The sequence below is a fragment of the Hyperoodon ampullatus genome, assembly GCF_949752795.1.
Source record: "Hyperoodon ampullatus genome assembly, chromosome: 7".
NCBI lineage: Eukaryota > Metazoa > Chordata > Mammalia > Artiodactyla > Ziphiidae > Hyperoodon > Hyperoodon ampullatus.
In genome coordinates, this window is record NC_136920.1 from 71,388,643 (window position 1) to 71,411,899 (window position 23,257).

At 36.2% G+C, this 23,257-nt stretch overlaps 1 protein-coding gene across 3 annotated transcripts in view; it reads right to left on the reverse strand.

The window, feature by feature from the left end:
- Positions 1-23,257, reverse strand: part of SOX6 (SRY-box transcription factor 6) — a gene marked incomplete at both ends in the record, with an annotated part of 642,056 nt that overhangs the window by 364,598 nt on the left and 254,201 nt on the right. The gene's annotated exons all lie outside the window — the stretch shown is intronic.

Genomic DNA, 23,257 nt, shown 5'->3' on the forward strand with positions numbered 1-23,257 from the left:
AGGGACATGTAAAAGTATGAGATTAGATCATTCCCTAACACCATACACAAAAATAAGCTCAAAATGGATTAAAGACCTAAATGTAAGGCCAGAAACTATCAAACTCTTAGAGGAAAACACAGGCAGAACACTCTATGACATAAATCACAGCAAGATCCTTTTGGACCCACTTCCTAGAGAAATGGAAATAAAAACAAAGATAAACAAATGGGACCTAATGAAACTTCAAAGCTTTTGCACAGCAAAGGAAACCATAAACAAGACCAAAAGACAACCCTCAGAATGGGAGAAAATATTTGCAAATGAAGCAACTGACAAAGGATTAATCTCCAAAATTTATAAGCAGCTCATGCAGCTCAACAGCAAAAAAACAACCCAATCCAAAAATGGGCAGAAGACTTAAATAGGCATTTCTCCAAAGAAGATATACAGACTGCCAACAAACACATGAAAGAATGATCAACATCATTAATCATTAGAGAAATGCAAATCAAAACTACAATGAGATATCATCTCACACCAGTCAGAATGGCCATCATCAAGAAATCTAGAAACAATAAATGCTGGAGAGGGTGTGGAGAAAAGGGAACACTCTTGCACTGCTGGTGGGAATGTGAATTGGTACAGCCACTATGGAGAACAGTATGGAGGTTCCTTAAAAAACTAAAAATAGAACTACCATATGACCCAGCAATCCCACTACTAGGCATATACCCTGAGAAAACCATAATTCAAAAAGAGACATGTACCAAAATGTTCATTGCAGCTCTATTCACAATAGCCCGGAGCTGGAAACAACCTAAGTGTCCATCATCAGATGAATGGATAAAGAAGATGTGGCACATATATACAATGGAATATTACTCAGCCATAAAAAGAAACGAAACTGAGCTATTTGTAATGAGGTGGATAGACCTAGAGTCTGTCATACAGAGTGAAGTAAGTCAGAAAGAGAAAGACAAATACTGTATGCTAACATATATATATGGAATTTAAGAAAAAAAAATGTCATGAAGAACCTAGGGGTAAAACAGGAATAAAGACACAGACCTACTGAGAATGGACTTGAGGATATGGGGAGGGGGAAGGGTAAGCTGTGACAAAGCGAAAGAGAGGCATGGACATATATACACTAGCAAACGTAAGGTAGATAGCTAGGGGGAAGCAGCCGCATAGCACAGGGAGATCAGCTTGGTACTTTGTGACCGCCTGGAGGGGTGGGATAGGGAGGGTGGGAGGGAGGGAGACGCAAGAGGGAAGGGATGTGGGAACAGATGTATATGTATGACTGATTCACTTTGTTATAAAGCAGAAACTAATAAAAAATAAATAAATAAAATAAGTTTTCAAGTTATATTACATAAATTACATATATACATGTATATCTAATACATTATATTGAGTTATATTACATATCTACTACATATGTACTGCTTTCTTCTGATTCCCAATTTAAACAACTTTTTTTTGATGAACCCAAAATACCTGCCAACTTTGTTGTATAAGAGGTATTCTACCGTAGTGTTATTGGGTAACTGACAAAAAAAAAAAAAAAAAGCTTTACTTAATCTAGGTTCCAATAATTTCTTGCTAAAAAAAGAAATCTAACTTTTTTAATGTGCTGAAAACTAAACTGCTAACATTTATTGGTTCTTTCTCAGAGGGAAAAGTATGTTTTTCTCTAATGTGACATATTTTAAGGAAAAGCATCAGTTTAAAGAAGCTTACATAAATGAAAATACTGAATTTGGTTCCAATTACCAACAGATTATTCCTGACAAACATTATCATTAGCTCTAATAGTAAAACAAAGTATGTTTTTTTCTCTTTTATTAAAACTGATATTTGGTATAATATATGAGATTTACGCAGCATTCGCGAATTTGCCATTCTACACTATTACTCTAATATTCAATAACAATAAATATATTCATGCATGATGTGTCAGAATATAGATTTGTTACCAGTATTTGCTAGTGTCATGATTCCTAAAGTCTTATAAGAAAAAAATCATGTTTTTAAAACGTCATTTTGATTGAAAGAAAAAAATTACAATACCAAAAGTTTTATAAATAGCCTCATTCCATGATATTTAATAAATGGATGTAAATATAGTATATGGAGTAAATATAGAAAAACAATTAAAAAGTCCCCAAACTTGTCAAGACAAACACATAGAAAAGCCTTGCATCATCTATACACTATCAGAATATAGAATCAAAATCTCAAGATTCAAATGTCCTTAAAAATCCAATTGCTCATCCCCATGTAGTTGTTGATGCCCTTGTACAAGACAAGGTAGTATAATAGTAAACAAAGTACAGGCTCTCTGAGCCAGATTTTCTAGTTAAATCTCAGTTTTCCATCTACCTCTCATATAGCCCCAGAGTTAGTTAACCTCTCTGTGCCTTAATTTCCTCATCTATAAAATGGTATTGATAATAATAGCAGTATAGAACCTATCATAAGGTTGTTATGAAAATTTAATGAATTAATAAAAATAAAATACTTAGAATAAAAAGTGCTCATTAAATGGTGGTGGTAGTGGTGGTGTTAGTGATGGTGGCCATTACAATACCCATGACAAGTGACTTTTTGTTCTCTCCTTGAACTAACCCTAATAGAAGATTTAGCACCTCCCAAAGCAGTCCATTCCATCTTTGAAGGGTTGTCAAACATTCTTACTTATAGGAATATGAATCCTATTCTTTCAACGTATAGTTCCTTTCATTCCATGGGAACATTCAAAAGTGCAGCACTTTCAGTACACACACACTGCTACTATATTACCCCCGTATCTTCTCTTTTTCTAGGCAAAACATCTCTGTTTCCTTGATTTCTTTCTCATAGGAAAGACATGGTTCAGCCATCCTGCTCATTATCCCCTGAGTATGTTCCAATTTGTTTCTCCCTCTCAAAGAGTAGTGCCCTGAACTGAATGTACTCAATATTGTCTAAACAACAAAGAATTAAGGCACACTATCACAGCATTAGAGATATTATACTTTAAAGATCTAATGCCATGGGACAGATAGCCACAGAGATAAGAATACCTTATAACTTTTTGGTAATGGAACAGTAAGAACAGCTTTAAGACAGGCAGACCTAATAAGTGAATTCCCCAACACATGTAGTAACATTCTATCAAGGTTCAGTTATTAGCTGATTCATGTGCCTACCAACTCCAGCCAGTTACTTTCATCTGGAAATTCATTATTATTCAAACTACCATGTGATGTTCAACCTAAACAACACTACCAGGCTAGACTGAATTTGCTACAACAATTTTAACCTTGAAACCAAGAAAGTAAGAACTAGCAAGAGGCTTGATGATTATAGGTCAAATCTTTCATTTTTTACCACATGGGCATTTTAAATTTAATAGAAAAAATTTTTTAAACATTCAGAAAACTAGAAAGAATAATATAACAAATACTATTATAATGATCAGCTAGGCTGACTGACAATTATTAACATTTTGTCATATTGCTCTATGTATATATGTATGTTTGTATCTATCTATCTAATTATATTGCTCTAACTTTTTAGAGCATATTATTGACATCACATGCCAACTTACCCCTAAATACCTTAGCATGCATCTTCAGAAAATAAGGATATTCTCCCACATAACCACAATATGATTATCATACCTAAGAAAATGAATAATAATTCTTTTAAGGCATCTAATATACAACCCATATTAAACTTTCCACAGTTGTCCCTAAATATTTTTTTTTCAAAACTGAATCCAATCAAAGTTCATGGTTTATATTTGGTTATGCTCTTAAGTCTCTTTTAATCTAAAACAAAATCCCTCCTTCTTCTCATTTAATAGCTAGTTGTATTTTTTCATATTATCATTAACATTAAAAACTCATCCAAGGACTCCACTTTATACATTTTCATAGATTATAGAATATTTTAAAACGTGTTTATCCATGCTCATGTTGACATCAGCAGAATTTCACAGAAAATTCAGCTTTGAGCAATGTAATTTCCCTCTGATCCCTCTTTTAAATACCCCCCTATCTTTTTTTAAATGTTTCAGGTATATAGCATTATAAGTCAACATTTGTTTAGACTGTAGAGTGATAACGACCACAAGTCTAGTTACCATCCATCACTATACAGTTGACTTGCTTCACCCATTTTACCCACCCCCTCAACCTGCTTCCCCTCTGGTAACTACTGATCTGTTCTCTGTGTTTATGAGTTTGTTTTTGTTTATTTTTATTTGGTTATTTTTTTTTTTTTTAGATTCCACATATGAGTGAAAACATAGGTATTTGTCTTTCTCTGTTTGACTTATTTCACTTAGCATAATACACTCAATGTCCATCCATGTTGTTGTAAATGGCAGGGTATCATTCTTTTTTATGGCTGTATTCCATTTTGTGCATGTGTGTGTGTGTGTGTGTGTGTGTGTGTGTGTGTATCACACCTTCTTTATCCATTCATCCATTGATGGACACATGTTATAATGTTATTTCCACATCTTGGCTATTTTAAATAATGCTGTAATGAACACAGGGGTGTTTATAACTCCTCAAATTAGTGTTTTCATGTTCTTTGAATAAAATACCCAAAAATGGAATAGCTGGGTCATATAATAGTTCTATTCTTAAATTCTTGAGAAATCTCCATACCATCTTGCATAGTGGCTACAGAAATTTATAGTCCCACTAACAGTGTACAATGGATCCCTTTTCTCCATATCCTCTCCAACATTAGTTATTTATTATCTTTTTAATTATACCCATTCTATGAGGTATGAAGTCGTATCTCATTGTGGTTTTGATCTGCATTTCCTTAATAATTAGTGATATTGAAAAGACAACCCACAGAATGGGAGAAAATATTTGCAAATGATGTGACCAACAAGGGATTAGTCTCCAAAATTTACAAACAGCTCAGGCGGCTTAGTATCATCAAAACACACAATCCAATCAAAAAATAGGCAGAAGACCTAAATAGACATTTCTCCAAAGAAGACATACAGATGGCCAAAAGGCACATGAAAAGATGCTCAGCATCACTAATTATTAGAGAAATGCAAATCAAAACTACAATGATACATCACCTCACACCAGTCAGAATGGCCATCATCAAAAAAACTACAAACAGTAAATGCTGGAGAGGGTGTGGAGAAAAGAGAACCCTTCTACACTGCTGGTGGGAATGTAAACTGGTACAGCCACTATGGAAAACAGTATGGAAGTTCCTCAAAAAACTAAAAATAGAGCTACCATATGATTCAGCAATCCCACTCCTGGGCATATATCCATAATTCAAAAAGGTACGTACACCCCAATGTTCACTGCAGCACTATTTACAATAGCCAAGACATGGAAGCAACCTAAATGTCCATCGACAGAGGAATGGATAAAGAAGATGTGGTACATATATACAATGGAATATTACTCAGCCATAAAAAAGAACAAAATAATGCCATTTGCAGAGACATGGATGGACCTAGAGATTGTCATACTGAGTGAAGTCAGACAGAGGACAAATATCATATGATATTGCTTATATGTGGAATCTTTAAAAATGGTACAAATGAACTTATTTACAAAACGGAAATAGAGTTACACAGGTAGAAAACAATCTTATGGTTATCAGGGGGAAGGTGAGGGAGGGCTAAATTGGGAGACTGGAATTGACATATACACACTACTCTATATAAAATAGATAATTAAAGGACCTACTCTATAGCACAGGGAACTCTACTCAATACTCTGTAATGACCTATATGCAAAAAGAATCTAAAAAAGAGTGGATATATGTATATGTATAAATGATTCACTTTGCTGTACAGCAGAAAGTAACACAACATTGTAAATCAACTATACTCCAATAACATTTTAAAAAAATAATTAGTGATGTTGAACATCTTTTTTTTTTTTTTTTTGTGGTACACAGGCCTCTCACTGTTGTGGCCTCTCCCATTGCGGAGCACAGGCTCTGGACGTGCAGGTTCAGCAGCCATGGCTCACGGGCCTAGCCGCTCCGCAGCATGTGGGATCTTCCTGGACCGGGGCACGAACGCATGTCCCCTGCATCGGCAGGTGGACTCTCAATCAGGGAAGCCCTGTTGAACATCTTTTCATGTCCCTGTTGGCCATCTGCTTGTCTTCTTTGGAAAAATGCTTATTCAGATCCTCTGCCCATTTTTTGATCAGGTTGTTTGTATGAGTTCTTTATATACTTTGGATATTAACCCCTTATCAGCTGTATGATTTGCAAATATCTTCTCCCATTCAGCAGGTTGCTTTTGCATTTTGATGATGTTTTCCTTCACTCTTCAGAAGCTTTTTAGTTTGATGTAGTTCCATTTTTTTATTTGTGCTTTTGTTTCCCTTGCCTTTGAAGTCAGATCCACAAAAAAATCACTAAGACTGATGTCAATGAGATTATCACCTATGTTTTCTTCTAGGAATTTTATGGTTTCAGGTCTTACATTCAAGGCTTTAATGCATTTTCCGTTAATTTTTGTGTATGGTGTAAGACAGTGGCCTAGTTTCATTCTTTGGCATGTAGCTGTCCAGCTTTTCCAACCCCATTTATTGAAAAGACAATCCTTTATCCATTGTATGTTCTTTGCTCTTTTGTCATAAAATTGTCCATATATGTGTAGATTTATTTCTGGTTTCTCAGTTCTGCTCCATTGATTTGTGTATCTGTTTTTGTGCCAGTACAATACTGTTTTGACTACTGTAGCTTTGTAGTGTAATTTGAAATCAGGGAGTGTAATACCTCCAGCTTTGTTCTTCTTTCTCAAGATTGTTTGGCTATTTGGGATCTTTTGTGGCTCCATACAAATTTTAGAATTGTTTGATCTAGTTCTGTGAAATATGCCAATGGAATTTTGATGGGGATTGCCCTGAATCTGTATATTGCTTTGGGTTTTAACAATAAAGCCATACTTTGGAGATAGTGTGGGTTTAGTTCCAGACCACGGTAATAAAATGAAAATCACAATAAGGCAAGTCACACAAATTTTTCCCAATGCATTTATTTATTTTTTTTGATGTGGACCATTTTTAAAGTCTTTATTGAATTTGTTACAATATTGCTTCTGTTTTATGTTTTGGTTTTATGACTGTGAGGCTTGTGGGATCCTAGCTCCCTGACTATGGATCAAACCCACACGGCCTGCATTGGAAGGCAAAGTCTTAACCACTGGACTGCCAGGGAAGTCCCCCCAATGCATTTAAAAGTTGTTTACACTACACTGTAGTCTATTAAGTGTGCAATAGTGTTCTGTCTAAAAAAAGTACATATCTCAATTAAAAATACTTTATTGTTGAAAAATGTTAACCATCATCTAGCCTTCAGCAATTCATAATCTTTTTGCTGGTGGAGAGTCTTGCCTCAATGTTGATGGTTGCTGACTGATCAGGGTGGTGACTGATGAAGGTTTGGGTAGCTGTAGTGATTTCTTAAAATAAGGCAACAATGAAGTTTGCCACATCAATTGACTCTTTCTTTCATGAAGGATTTCTCTGTAGCATGCAATGTTGTTTGATAACATTTCACCCACAATAGAACTTCTTTCAAAATTGGAGTCAATCCTCTCAAGGCCTATTGCTACTTTATCAACTAAGTTCATGTAATATTCTAAAGCCTCTGTTGTCATTTTAACAAGCTTCACAGGATCTTCACCAGGAGTAGATTCCATCTCAAGAAACCATTTTCTTTGTTCACCCATAAGTAGCAACTCCTCATTAAGGTTTTGCCATGAGACTGCAGCAATTCAGTCATATCTTTAAGCTCCACTTCTAATTCTAGTTCTCTTGCTATTTCTACCACATTTGCAGTTACTTCCTCTACTGAAGCCTTGAACCTCTCAAAGTCAGCCATGAGGATTGGAATCAATTTATTCCAAACTCCTACTAATGTTGATATTTTGACCTCTTCCCATGAATCATGAATGTTCTTAAAGGCATCTAGAATGGTAAATCATTTCCAGAAGGTTTTCAATTTACTTTGCCCAGATCCATCAGATGAATCACTATCTACGGCAGCTGTAGCCTTACAAAATGTATTTCTTAAATAATGACTTGAAAGTTGACATTACTCCTTGAGCCATGGGCTGCAGATTGAATGCTGTGTTAGCAGGCATGAAAACAACATTAATCTCATTGGACACCTTCATCAGAGCTCTTGGATGACTAGGTACATTGTCAGTGAGCAGTAATATTTTGAAAGGAATCTTTTTTTCTGAGCAGTAGGTCTCAACAATGGGCTTAAAATATTCAGTAAACCATGTTGTAAACAGGCGTGCTGTCATCCAGGCTTTGTTGTTCCAATTATAGAGCACAGGCAGAATAGATTTAGCATAATCCTTAAGGGTCCTAGGATTTTCAGAATGGTAAATGAGCATTGGCTTCAACTTCAATTCACCAGCTGCATTAGCCCTGTCTTTGGAGCTTTGAAGTCAGGCATTCATAGACTTCTCCTCTTTAGCTATGAAAGAACTAGATGACATCTTCTTCCAATATAAGGCTGTTTTATCTACATTGAAAATCTGTTGTTTACTGTAGCTACCTTTAAAAATTATCTTAGCTACATATTCTGGATAACTTGCTCAGCTTCTACACCAGCACTTGCTGCTTCACCTTGCGCTTTTATGTTATGAAGACTGCAGCTTCCTCACTTCTCTCAGTCTTCATAGAATTAAAGAGAAGTAGGGCCTTGCTTTAGCTTAAGGGAATTTTAGACTTTAGCTTAAGGGAATTTTGTGGCTGGTTTGATAGTCTATCCAGACCACTAAAACTTTCTCTATATCAGCAATAAGACTGTTTTGCTTTCTTATCATTTGTGTGCTCACTGGAGTAGCACTTTAAATTTCCTTCAACTACTTTTCCTTCACATTCACAACCTGGCTAACTGTTTGGTACAAACCTACCTTTCAGCCTATCTTGCCTTTCAACATGCCTTCCTCACTAAGTTTAATAATTTCTACCTTTTGATTTAAAGTGAGAGACATGCAATTCTTCCCATGTAGAGGACACTGTAGGGTTATTAACTGCCTGATTTCAGTATTGCTGTGTCTCAGGGAATAGGGAAGCCCTAGGAGAGGGAGAGAGATGGGGGGATGGCCAGTCAGTGCATCTGTCAGAACACACGCAACATTATTAAGTTCACCCTTTTATATGGGCACAATTTGTGGTGTCCCAAAACAATTCTAATAGTAACATCAAAGATCACTGATCACAGATCACCATAACAAATATAATAACAATATTTTGAAATACTGTGAGAATTACCAAAATGTGACACAGAAACATAAAATGAGCAAATGCGGTTGGAAAAAATGGTGCTAATAGACTTGCTTGATCTAGGATTGCCACAAACCTTCAATTTGTAAAAAAAAAAATGCAATACCTGTTAAGCACAATAAAGCAAAGCACAACAAAACAAGGAAGGTTTGCCTGTATTAATTCTTCCAATCCATGAGCACAAAATATCTTCCCATTTATTTGTGTCTTCTTCAACTTCTTCCATCAGTGTCTTACAGTTTTCAGTGCACAGGTCTTTCACCTCCTTGGTTAAATTTATTCCTAGGTATTTTAGTCTTTTTGATGCGATTGTAAATGAGACTATTTTCTTAATTTCTCTGATAATTCATTACTAGTGTATAGAAATGCCATAAATTTCTGTATACTGATTTTGTATCCTATGCTTTTACTGAATTCATTTTATAGTTCTAAGGGTATTTTTGGTGGTGTCTTTAGGGTTTTCTATATATAGTATCATGTCATCTGGAAATAGTAACAGTTTAACTTCTTTCTTTCTAATTTTGATGCCTTTTATTTCTTTTCTTGCCTAATTGCTGTGGCTAGGACTTCCAATACTTCCAATAAAAGTGGGGAGAGTGCATCCTGTGATGATAGGCTGATACACAATTTCTCCAATTATGAGGGGCATATATTTCGGTAACGTAATCCTTTGAAAGCAAAGTTATGAACATTAAGAAAACTAACACCTTATCAATTTTATATTAAATATCACTCACCTTATGCCTATGAAAGGAGAGGCTATCCACTTCAATACAAGTCTTGCACACAATATTCTACATGTATATTTCTGTATATTTCTTGGGAAAAGTCCACATATAAGTGGACCTGCACAATTCAAACCTGTTTTGTTCAAGGGTCAACTATATATCTACTAAGTCAATCTGGTCTAATGTGCCATAAAAGCCTGATGTTTCCTGATTGATTTTCTATCTGGATGGTCTATCCATTGATGTAAGTGGGGTATTAACTTCCCCTACTATTATTGTATTGCTTTCAACTTCTCCCTTTAGGTCTGTTAATATTTGCTTTATATATCTCAGTGATCCTATGTTGGGTGCATATACATTTATACATGTTACATATTCTTGCTGGATTGACTCCTTTATCATTATATAATGACCTTCTTTGTCTTTTATTAGCGTATTTGTTCTAAAGTCTATTTTGTCTGATATGAGTATTGCTACTCCAGCTTTCTTTTCATTTCCATTTGCATGAGATATCTTTTTTTATCCCTTTACTTTCAGTCTGTGTATCCTTACATCTGAAGTTATTCTCTTGTAGGCAGCATGTAGTCGAGTTTTGTTTTTTTATCCACTCAACTACTGTATGTGTTTTGATTGGTGAATTTACATTTACAATTAAAGTAATTATTGATAGATATGTATTTATTGCCATTTTGTTAATTGTTTTCTGAGTGTTTTTGTAGTTCCTCTCTGTTTCTTTCTTCTTCTCTTTCTCTCTTCCCTTGTGTTTGGTGATTTTCTTTAGTGTTGTGTTCAGATTCTTTTCTCATTATCTTTTGTGGAGTTACTTGTGGTTATTGTGAAGTTCACACATAACATCCTATGTATATAGCAGTCTTAAATTGGTAACAGTTTTAACTTGGTAACAACTTAAACTTGAATACATTCCAAAGCTTTATCTTTTTACTCTCTCTCACCCACGTTTTATACTTTTGATGACACATTTTATATCTTTTTATTTTATGCATCCCTTAACTACATATTGTAATTTTACTTAATTTTACCACTTTTGTCTTTTAACCTTCATGTTTGCTTTATAAATGATTGATCAGTTATATATATTGATTATTTATATATATTATATATTTACTTTTGTATATATTATATGTATTTACTTTTTTTTTTTTTTTTTTTTTGCGGTACGCGGGCCCCTTACTGTTGTGGCCTCTCCCGTTGCGGAGCACAGGCTCTGGACGTGCAGGCTCAGTGGCCATAGCTCACGGGGGCAGCCGCTCTGCGGCATGTGTGATCTTCCCAGACCGGGGCACGAACCCATGTCCCCTGCATCGGTAGGCGGACTCGCAACCACTGCGCCACCAGGGAAGCCCTATATTTACTTTTATTATATATTTATTTTTATTTATTACTTTTTTTTTTTTTTTTTTTTTTGCGGTACGCGGGCCTCTCACTGTTGTGGCCACTCCCGTTGCAGAGCACAGGCTCCGGACGCGCAGGCTCAGCGGCCATGGCTCACGGGCCCAGCCGCTCCGCGGCATGTGGGATCTTCCCAGACCGGGGCACGAACCCGTATCCCCTGCATCGGCAGGCGGACTCTCAACCACTGCGCCACCAGGGAAGCCCCAATTACTTTTATTTATATAAAATATTTACTTTTTCCAGTGAGATTTTATTACTTTATTAATATTATATACTTACTTTTTCCAGTGAGATTTTTATTTTTATATGTTTTCTTTTTTCTTCCAGTTTTATTGTGATATAATTGACATACAGCACTGTATAAGTTTGTTCACAGCATAATGATTTGACTTACATACATCATGAAATGATTATCACAGTAAGTTTAGTGAACATCCATCATCTCATATAGATACAAAATAAAAAGAAAACAATTTTTCCTTGTGATGAGAATTCATAGGATTTACTTTCTTAACAACCTTCATACATAATTTAAAGCAAGTGTTAATAGTATTAATCATGTTGTACATTACATCCCTAGGACTTATTTATCTTATAACTGTAAATTTGTACATTTTGACCACCTGCATTGTATGTTTTCTTATTATTAATTAGTGTCATTTCTTTTCAGATTAAAGAAGTCCCTTTAACATTTCTTATTGTGCCAGTTTAGTGGTGATGAACTCCTTAAGCTTTTGTTTATCTGGGAAACTCAATCTCTCCTTTAATTCTGAATGATAACCTTGCTGAGTAGGGAATTCTAGATTGGAAGTTTTTCCTTTCAGCACTTTGAATATGTCATTCCACTCCCCTTTAGCCTGTAAAGTTTCTGCTGAAGAATCTGCCTATAGCCTTATGGGGTTTCCCTTGTACATAGCAAGTTGTTATCCCTTGCTGTTTGGGGGTTCTCTTTATTTTTAACTGTAACCATTTTAATTATAATGTGTCTTGATGTATGTCTGTTTGAGTTCATACCTGGATGCCTGTTTCCCTTCCTAGCTTCCCAGACTACTGAAGTTCTCAGCCACTATTTCTTCAAATAACTTTTCTGGCCCTTTCTCTCTTCTCCATCTGAGATCCCTATAAAACAAAAGTTATTCTGCTTGATGTTGTTCCAAAGGTCCCTGAAGATATATTCATTTTTTTAAAATTCTTTTTTCATTTCTCTGCTCTGTCTGGGTGAGTTCCATTGCTTTGTCTTCCAGCTTCTACTGATTGTTCTTCTACATCATCCAGTCTGCTGTTGAGTCCCTCCAGTGTATTTTTCAGTTCACTTATAATTTCTGTGTGATATTCATATTTACTATCTCTAAGTCCTCGCTGTGTTCATCCATTCTTCTCCCAAGTTTGGTAAGCATTTTTATGACCATCACTTTGAATTCTTTATCAGCTAGATTGCTTATCTCCATTTTGTTTAGTTCTTTTTCTGAGGTTTTGTCTTATTCTTTCAATTAAAGCATATTCCTCAGTCTCCTCATTTTGCCTAATTCCCTATGTTTGTTCCTATGTATTAGGTAAATCAGCTACCTTTCCCAGTCTTAAGGAGTCACCTTATGTAGGAGATGTCCTGTGGGGCTCAGAAGTGCAATCTCACCTGGCCATCAGAGCCAGGGATTCAAGGGATGTCCCCTATGTGGGCTGCCTCTGCCCACCTATTATGGCAGAGCCACAGCTGCAGCTGCAGTACACTGGTGGGCAGAGCTGGCCCCTGGCCCAGCAGAGGGGCCCGGCTGTGACTGCTGCTGCATGCTTTGAATCTTTCATTTTTGAGATGAAGAAACTTAAGTCAGGAGATTAGTGGCAGAGATAAACACAGGCCTTCTACGAGGTAACATCCTTTCCTCTAAATTAAGTTTCCTCTAAATAACCCCAGGGAAAATATTTCCACTGAATCAAAAGGGTGTTTTCTTTGACAAATTGAGGCACTGGAGAAAGAGGGGTGTGATTATGCAGAAGTTGAGAAGCGTAATTGAACAAATACTTACAGAGCAAGTTTCTATGCACAGAGAGTCTCAAATGATTTTGTAAAGCTTTTCTTAAGAGGTGACTACTTACTCTAGCATCAAGTCTATTATCCTAATGCTCTCCTGTTTTGCAGTTGTTTCCTTTTCTTCCCCATTTGAGAGCTACCAGAGCTCTCAAATAATATAAAAATAACTGTGTATTTTTAATATGTAACCAGCAAAGCACCTAGTATGCTTTAAATGAACTGAAGGCTATGATGGACGCTTAAGTTATATGCACATCACAGGATCGAGGTATCAGTCAGATCACCAGGAACCCATGTTGCATAAGTGTCATCCAAATGAGGAATAACTAAAGCACTTTGAGATGGTGGACAAACCTCAGACATCAGAATTAAGTAACTAAGGACTTCCCTGGTGGTCCAGTGGTTAAGAATCTGCCTTCCAATGCAGGGGACACGGGTTCAATCCCTGTTCGGGGAACTAAGATCCCACATGCCACAGGGCAACTAAGTCCGCATGCTGAAACTACAGAGCCCACGTGCCACAACTACTCTGAGCCTGTGCACTCTGGAGCCCGCGTGCTGCAAATAGAAAGAAGTCCACATACCGCAACAAAGAGCCCACGCACCACAACAAAATATCCCACGTGCTGCAACTAACAACTGACGCAGACAAAATAAATAAATAAATATTAAAAAAAGAAAAAGAATTGAGTAACTAAAGCAAAGGAGGCAAGTAAAAAACCTCCCTACCTTATAACAAAAATAGGAATAGCCTTGAAAATAGGAGAGTCAAGGTATCAGAAACTTGTTGTTTGACACTAGCTCAGAGTTGGCAGGGAAGAGGAGTGCTTGGAGTATGGCAAAAATAATCTTTTGAAATACTGTTTAATCCAGCTCTGGGAAACCTGTCCGCAATTCATGACAGAAACTGGGGGATAAGAAAGGGGGATTCTAAAATCATTCAAAGGTATAAGAGTAGTTTCAGTAAAAATAGAAAATAAGATATAAAGCTTTTAGGGAAAAAGTAAGGTAGTTGGGATCCACTAGGAAAAAGGGTAGTAATTAAGCCCCCAGAAACAACTATCAATATGATAACTACCTGTGTCTTGTTGTCTATTTAAAAATGATGAGGCTGGGCAAAATGGATTAAAGACCTAAATGTAAGGCCAGACACTATAAAACTCTTAGAGGAAAACATAGGCAGAACACTCTTTGACATAAATCACAGCAAGATACTTTTTGAGCCACCTCCTAGAGAAATGGAAATAAAATGAAAATAAACAAATGGGACCTAATGACATTTAAAAGCTTTTGCACAGCAAAGGAAACCATAAGCAAGATGAAAAGACAACCCTCAGAATGGGAGAAAATATTTGCAAATGAAGCAACTAACAAAGGATTAATCTCCAAAATATACAAGCAGCTCATGCAGCTCAATATCAAAAAGACAAACAACCCAATCAGGAAATGGGCAGAAGACCTAAATAGATATTTCTCCAAAAAAGATACACAGACTGCTAACAAACACATGAAAGAATGCTCAACATCACTAATCATTAGAGAAATGCAAATCAAAACTACAATGATGTATCACCTCACACCAGTCAGAATGGCCATCACCAAAAAATCTACAAAGAATAAATGCTGGAGAGGGTGTGGAGAAAAGGGAACCCTCTTGCACTGTTGGTGGGAATATAAATTGATACAGCCACTATGGAGAACAGTATAAAGGTTCCTTAAAAAACTAAAAATAGAACTACCATACAACCCAGCAATCCCACTACTGGGCATATACCCTGGGAAAACCATAATTCAAAAGGAGTCATGTATCACAATTTCATTGCATCACTATTTACAATAGCCAGGACATGGAAGCAACCTAAGTGTCCATCGGCAGATGAATGGATAAAGAAGATGTGGCACATATATATACACTGGAATATTACTCAGCCATAAAAAGCAACGAAATTGAGTTATTTGTAGTGAGGTGGATGGACCTAGAGTCTGTCATACAGAGTGAAGTAAGTCAAAAAGAGAAAAACAAATACCGTATGCTAACACATATATATGGAATCTAAAAAAAAAAAATTGTTCTGAAGAACCTAGGGGCAGGACAGGAATAAAGGCACAGACATAGAGAATGGACTTGAGGACACGGGGAGGGGGAAGGGTAAGCTGGGACAAAGTGAGAGAGTGGCATGGACACATGTACACTACCAAATGTGAAATAGATAGCTAATGGGAAGCAGCTGCATAGCACAGGGAGATCAGCTTGGTGCTTTTTGACCACCTAGAGGGGTGGGATAGGGAGGATGGGAGGGAGACGCAAGAGGGAGGAGATATGGGGATATATGTATACGTATAGCTGATTCACTTTGTTATACAGCAGAAACTAACACACCATTGTAAAGCAATTATACCCCAATAAAGATGTTAAAAAAAAATCCTAACTCAGCCACTTGAGTGAACTTGAGCTTTGGGACCTTGGGCAAGTCACTAAATCTTGGTGACTTGGTTTCCTCATCAATGAAATGGGGATAATCCTAGCACCTACCTTATAAGGTTATTATAAAAATTAAATGACTCAATGCACATAAAATGCTTAGAACAGGAAAAAATTTACAAATAAATAAAATTTTTAAAAAATAATAAAATAAAAATGATGAGGCTGGGGTCACACAAAAAAAGAAATAGCCAGAGTGTCCTCTTAATTCCTCACAAATCTTAACATTAAATAGTACCAGGGCTTCCCTGGTGGCGCAGTGGTTGAGAGTCTGCCTGCCGTTGCAGGGGACACAGGTTCGTGCCCCAGTCCGGGAAGATCCCACATGCTGCGGAGCGGCTAGGCCCATGAGCCATGGCCGATGAGCCTGCGCGTCCGGAGCCTGTGCTCCACAGTGGGAGAGGCCACAACAGTGAGAGGCCCGCGTACCGCAAAAAATAATAAAAAATAAAGCAAACTAGAGGAATATTGGCTGAATCCCAGATAAGATCATCCTTATGAACATGAAGGAATGCTGTAAATTGTAAGTGAATCATGGTGATGAAGTTCATTAAGAGATTCATATTACAGTCAGAGTTCTGCAAACCCCAGTCACTGGATCTTATACAGCCCGAAAGATTAAAATAAAAATAAACATGACATATCCTATCTCCTTGAAAACATTCTGTACACACAATTTTATTACACTGAAAAAAAAAAGAAAAGATACTGGGGTCTGATTTTCCTTGAACTGTCAAAATGCAAAAGAAATGCAAAAAGTCTTTGCACAGATGTAACAAAGTACTGGATTTTTATATTTTGGCAGGTGCTCAATATGCAGCCCACATAATCACACGTTAATGACTGGAGTGTGTTAATCAGCATGCATACCTGATTCCTTCTTGCCCAGGGGGGGATAAAGCCAACTATTGCGGAGCATGTCAATGTTTCTACTTTTTATAAAGATTTTGATAATAGCTATGTAAGTAAGAAATCTTTTCCAAAAAGTATATTTAGAAAGATGTATTATATCAATAAAAATAATGAAAAAATAATTCAAATTTCCATAAACATTGAGATATTTCCAAGTAGCATGTCAATAATCATTTTGTTTAAATAACCCAGGTTTAGGAAAGTTTTTTTTTTAATATACATTTTTTTAAGAGCAGGAATGAAACAGTGCACATAAGCAAGGTGTGCATATATAAAGGTGGTCAATGTGTTAACACTAGACAGCATTAGTTGTCTATTTCACTACCTACACCATGCCATAAACATGGTTTTATTTTTTGGTCCAAACTGTAAGTAAATTTCTGTCATTAAGTTTCCGAGATGGGTTTAAAAATGGACAATACTGTAGGCTAATATAGTTTCAAAGTTATAGAAAATGGGAAATCTCCCACAGGGCTTCCTGGAGAATGTTGTTTCATGACTCAGGGGCAAGGATGAACATTTTCACTTATTACCAGAAGTCTAGATTTGAATTTTACTTAAAGAGAATGAATATCCAAAATCCTAAATTTCTCAAGAAGTCTAAACTTCCCTAGTGTATGGATTTTTTTTCCCCAGTGCTTCATAGACCCAATCAGGTAACAAAAAGATGAACATAAGCCTTGCACATAGTCCGGACCAGGTGAACCAGTGGGTTTCACTATACTTTCTAAAGTAAAAGTGAGGAAAATAATAAAAAGAAAAAATAAATAAATTTTATTTGAGTGTTACCTACTACCTTAAATTACTAAATCTTACCAAAAACAGGCAACAATTCAAGTTTTTAAAATCTTTTAAAAGGTAACAAAATTAGAAATCTTCTAAAGGTCTGTCACAACATAAAGCATGGCTGGGAAGGATTAAATCCTCACCCAAAGTTCCTGGACTATGTTATCATGTAATGGCAACAGCTCCATTCCCAGGAACGGTACAAAGTCCACACCAGAATTTTTATGACTCAAAGCGAACTACATAGAACACTTCAGAGTTGATTAGCAACTTCATTGAACTGAAGGCAAGAAAGGCAGAGAGGAGAAATTGTTTGCAAGCAAGAAAGTATTGTTCCCAACAGTTATTTACTAAATATCTCAACATGCCTATTATTTTTTTAATTACAACAAATGACTTTATTGGTATCTTTTATTTATAGTGGAATATTATTTTTTAAACTTTTCTAGAAGATAAAACTTGGGGGAATTTAAGTAGGTCTCTAAAATAAGGAGTCCTGATATTCTGGGCCTGACGGTCCAGTATGATTATTTCTACCTAAATAGACTAGTAGTTAAAAGCCAAATGCATATAATCCCATTTTGGCTTAAAATATATATCAGTATGAGAATGCATGTAAGTGCACAGGTGCACATTCATGCAAGAGGTCCCACTTAGAATCCTGTCACTTTGGGGATCTTGTAAGAGATACTGTTGGTGTCTAGCCCACATTCCCATAACCTACCCTGGAAGTCACCTGTAAATATCTCCCTATTAGGCAAAAAGCTTCTGTCCTCACACGGGACCATTCTTGGTCCAGGAGCAAGCCTTATCCTTCCCCATGCCTTGGTCTCAACGACTTCACTTCCTGTTCATTCTTGACTAAATTTCTGCCCACATGTATATTACATAACATATTCTCCTCACCCTCTGTGTGAATCTTGTCTTCTTCAGACTCTATGGGAACTCTTCAAAGAATAAACTCCACAACTGTCCACTCTTCCACTTACCGTCAAACTCTCACCTGCACTACTGCAACAGTTTTCCTAATAGGTGCCCTTGTTTGTGGTTTTATCTCTTGCAATCCATAATGTACACAGCGGCTAATATGATCTTTTAAAAACATAAATCAAATCATGGTAGTCTCTTGCTTAAAATCTTCCAATGGCTTCCTCTTTCACTTGAAGTAAAGTTGAAACATCTCACTGTAGCCTATGATACCCCATAGTATCTGTCATCTGCCTGCCTCCTAGATTTCATCTCATACCATTCTCTCCCTCACCCATTCCACTGTAGACACTCCATTGTTTCCTATTGCTCAAACACACCAACCAAGAGGTTTCTGCACTTACTATATATTCTAGCTGGGTGTCTTCCCCCAAATTTTTGCATAGTTGTCTCCCTTTCATTATTCAAATCTCAACTCAAATGTCACCTCTTCAAAAAGAACTTCCCTGGCTTGTTTAAAGTAGTCATTCTCAATAACATTTTCTTATTTAATTTTCTTTATTGCACTTACCATTGTCTAAAGTTGTCTCACTCTGTGAGGGGATCATACCTGTCTTATTCACAAGAAAGTCCCTGTGCTTAGAACTTAGTAGGTGCTACACACTCAAGTAATCGGTAGCAGATAATCATTACACACAATATTATATGCTAGCCACTAAATATTACTACAAAATGTTCTTCATGCTTGTTTACATTAAAAAGAATGATACACTATACATTTTTTGATGAAAAAGTTATGTGAATTTATTCCTGTCTAATGAATCAGTTCTAATGAGAGCAAAAATATATTTCAAATAGTGTCAAAATTCCTCTACAAAAAAGGTGCTGCGGGCTTCCCTGGTGGCGCAGTGGTTGAGAGTCCGCCTGCCGATGCAGGGGACATGGGTTCGTGCCCCGGTCCGGGAAGATCCCACATGCCGCGGAGCGGCTGGGCCCGTGAGCCATGGCCGCTGAGCCTGCGCGTCCGCAGCCTGTGCTCCGCAATGGGAGAGGCCACAACAGTGAGAGCCCCACGTAATGAAAAAAAAAAAAAAAAAAAAAAAGGTGCTGGTACACTGGTACCATAATGAAAATAGTAGTGGTTGTACATAGCAAACAAGGACAGTGAATTCTTATTTACACTAACTTCTCAGCCTTCAAATGGATCTTACAAATTAACATAGCACACTAAATTTAAAATCGAACATTTTGGTGTCCATAATATAAGTAATGGTAATTAAAATCAGAGTCTAAAATTTTTTTATCTTCAATTGGTCTTGGAATGCTGATCTCTAAAAGTTCTGTTCTCTAAGTTTCTATTCTCCTTTGCTTATTCCACAATGAATTTTTTCACTCGTTTGAAACTGTATAGTCTCATATTTTGTTGGAGTGCAACATCAAAATAATTAATCCGAATTTTAACATCTAAAGATTTTTTTTCTAATCCAGAGGTAGGGATTAGCAGAACTTCTCTGCTTTGTCTTTACCCTGTCTTACAGAAAAGCTCCTCTGTGGTGTTGATATTTCAAAGTAAAACCCTTCCTGAACCCAGTATATAAGAAACTTTTAGTGCCTGTTTCTAACTGTTCATGAGTGAGGGCCATCACAGAAAGCAAATTACAATGGAAACTGAGTTAAGCGCTGATAAAATCTCTGTTGTTGTTTTTAGACTTTCTTTTAAATTTTATTTCTCTACGCTGATTTTATGAGGTTCAATTACAGTGCGTAACAAATAGGATCCACTGAAGAGAACTAAGTTTCACTTAACTTCATAACAATTCTTCCGGATTTAATATTTACTTGAATGTAGAATGAGGCAAAGTGTTTATTAAGTTTTACTCTCGTCACAGTCACCCCACTGCAACACATACACTCAATATATGTAGGTTTGCAAGGCTGTCCAGAAACCTAAAATCCTTCTAGTGTTTTCCTTTGCTGTAAAGAAAAATTGGTCAGTGATATGATACTTGCAGTATAAGTCATTACAGGTCTGATGTTACACTTGTTATACATTATTGAATCTATCAAATGAAAAGGGAATTTCCAAATGCAGCTGCTATTTCCCAATTGTTAAATCCTTTTATTATACCATATAAGTACACAGCTGGGAAATACTATAGAGTGGGAGCTAAAACAAAATATTTTGGCTTCCGGACATTCAGAATACACAAAGGCTCCAGTGCAAAGTAATGTTTGATAGCAGAAGAGAATGAAAGTTTGAAAACATTTCCAGCAAGTATGATTTCTTTATATTAATATAACATATTTGTAAATTTAAACTATTTTATACTACCATAAATCTCACTTGTAAATTTGGTAAGCAAATTATTAATATCTATTTTCTGACAAAATTTTAGATCATAAAACTTTGAGAATAACTCACCGAAGCAATTTTGCACTTGCCAATATACAAACTAAATTATACTAAGAAAAATAAGTAAAGAGTGCTCTAAAGAAGTAGAATTTGAACTGTATTATTTCTGTCCCAACCTGTATTTTCCAGTGTAGTTATTCTGATTTGTCCATGAGTATATTTGGCATAAAGGCTAAAATATATCTTGAACCTAACCCTTCTCTCTAGCCCATCTGCCTCCACACTAATCCAAGCCACCATCATCTCTTACCTGGATTTCTGAAATAGCTTCCCAGCAGGTCTTCCTCCTTTCACTCCGTCTTCCCCCCATCTATTCATAATACAGTCAGAACTATCTTTTTGAAATGTTCTTAAACCCTTCGATGGCTTTCCGTTGCATTTAGTATCAAATCTCACTTCCATAATGTTACCTACAAGGTCTTGTCAGATAACTAGCCCCTACCAATCTCTTCAACCATATCTGATGCTATGTCGCACCCTTGCTCATTACACTTCAGCTACAAGAACTATCTTTCATTTTCTGAAACTCAGCTATATTTTTCTCACCTCAAATATTTCATATATGATGTTCCCTCTACTGTTTTTACTCTTTCTTCTATTTTTTGCCTGACTAGTTCTTATCATCCTTAGGTCAAAGAGGGCATTCCTATCCATCCATTCTAAATGAGGTTTATTTCATTATGTTCTCACATGGCATTATGTTCTTTTTCTTCTTAACACATATCAAATTTTAATTATATTTTTTGTGTGTATATTTATTTCTGTTCCCTCTCCTAGATATAAGCTACATGAAAGCATAATCATGCATGTTTTGTTTACTAGACAGCCAGTACCCAGCAGAATGTTGGGCACAGAGGAGGTGCACCATAATGATTTGTTGAAATAAAGATAAAACATAGCCCTATTATCTTGCCAAAAAGCCAGTGAGAGTGACTGAATATCTATTTCACCCATGCTATATTGGAGTTATAAAATGAACTGCTTACGTTCAATCAAAAAAACAGACTTTTATCCTTGCTTTGTTATACCTTCTCTCTTCCCCCTATGCAAGGAAAACAAATCTTCCAGGGGGTCTAACTGCATAATGATGATCCTCTTTCAACCTAAAGTTAGTCTAGAAGAGTCTAGTCTAGTCCAATCCCCTATTTCTCAGCTACTGCTTCAGAGTACTAATTGTGCCTGCAGAATCAACTGAAAAAGAAAAATGTCTGCCTCCATAAATTATAAAATTAAGTCTTTGAATTGGTTCTGAAACATTAAGCATAGAGCAAGAATTTTAAAATGTTATTAGAGTAAAGGCATTTTTAAATATTACCTTATTTTTTATTAAGGAATAAAACTTTTCCCCATTTCCCACTTAAAATATTTTTCATTAATTTAGCCAAAAGTTAAGACATGTAAAACAGGGTTTAGGGCTTCCCTGGTGGCGCAGTGGTTGAGAGTCCGCCTGCCAATGCAGGGGACACGGGTTCGTGCCCCGGTCTGGGAGGATCCCACATGCCGCGGAGCGGCTGGGCCCGTGAGCCATGGCCGCTGAGCCTGCGCGTCCGGAGCCTGTGCTCCGCAATGGGAGAGGCCACAACAGTGAGAGGCCCGCGTACCGCAAAAAAAAAAAAAAAAAAAAAAAAAAAAAAAAAAAAAAAAAACAGGGTTTAAAATTCCTAATCTAATAAAATATGTTAAGATTTTGGTCAGTTTTAAATGTTAAAAAATTTAATATTTTTGCTTTAAACTAGATAAGTAATGTCACTTATTATGGTGTCTGTTTTGATGGTTACAGGTAGAATTTAACATGGGAAAGCTGGCTAATACACTGCATGTATTGGACATTGTTTTTTCTACCTTTAGGGTAAACTCCTGCAGTTTGATTGAATGATACTCAGGAGCTTTGCATGTCCTTTTGAAATTAATATATAGGCACATAAGTGAGAAAAGCTTTATTATAAATCAAGAATGACTGTTAAAAATGATAAATACCTGCATTTCCTCACTGAAGATGTACTCACTATATGACCTCATTCACATAGATATGTTTGCTTATTATAATTTTTCAATATTAATACATAGCCACACTTTATTGGATCATACTACCTATTTTGTGGTATTACCAAGGTCACCAACTTAAATACAGAGAATCAGAGAATAAGATAACGAAATCTCTCCCAAAATTAAATTAAATATCTTATGGCAAGTCAACCTAATAATGGACAAAAACAAAACCACAAACCATTTTCCAATTTTTCCCACTAACTAGTATTAATATATTAATAATATACAAGG